A 510-nucleotide genomic window follows, 5' to 3' on the forward strand; every position below is an offset into this window, starting at 1 on the left:
AATCCAATGATCTTTAATAAATGTTTACAAAGCATAATCAGAAGTGTTTTTGATGAGTATGGATCGGTAACGGACATTATTTGTCTGTCGGGCTGAGACGTAGACTGGGGTTCTCCGTATTCGCGGAGGTCTCCCATCCCTAACCCCCGCAAATAAGGGGGAGCTCTGTATTTTTATTTATTTATTTTTTTGTCCCAAACAAATTTAACTGGATTTTGTAGATGAGAAGACGGACCATAGTTTACTCTGCCCAACTCAACAAACCTCACTGTCACTAGTTTGGTAGAACAAAATAGGATTTGAGGATATGTTCTATTATTCACATATTACTTCACCCACTCACTGATAAAACAACGAAGCATCTACAGTAAATGCGTGGCCGTAATTAGATCACAACAAAGGATTTTGAAACACACCTTCTTCACACACACACCCACTCATACACTCATAGTAGTTATGAATAGGAAATGAAGCAACATACGTTGAAAGATCCTCATATTGTATGAGGAA

This window comes from Oryzias melastigma, linkage group LG2 (genome assembly GCF_002922805.2).
Source record: "Oryzias melastigma strain HK-1 linkage group LG2, ASM292280v2, whole genome shotgun sequence".
Classification (NCBI taxonomy): Eukaryota; Metazoa; Chordata; class Actinopteri; order Beloniformes; family Adrianichthyidae; genus Oryzias; species Oryzias melastigma.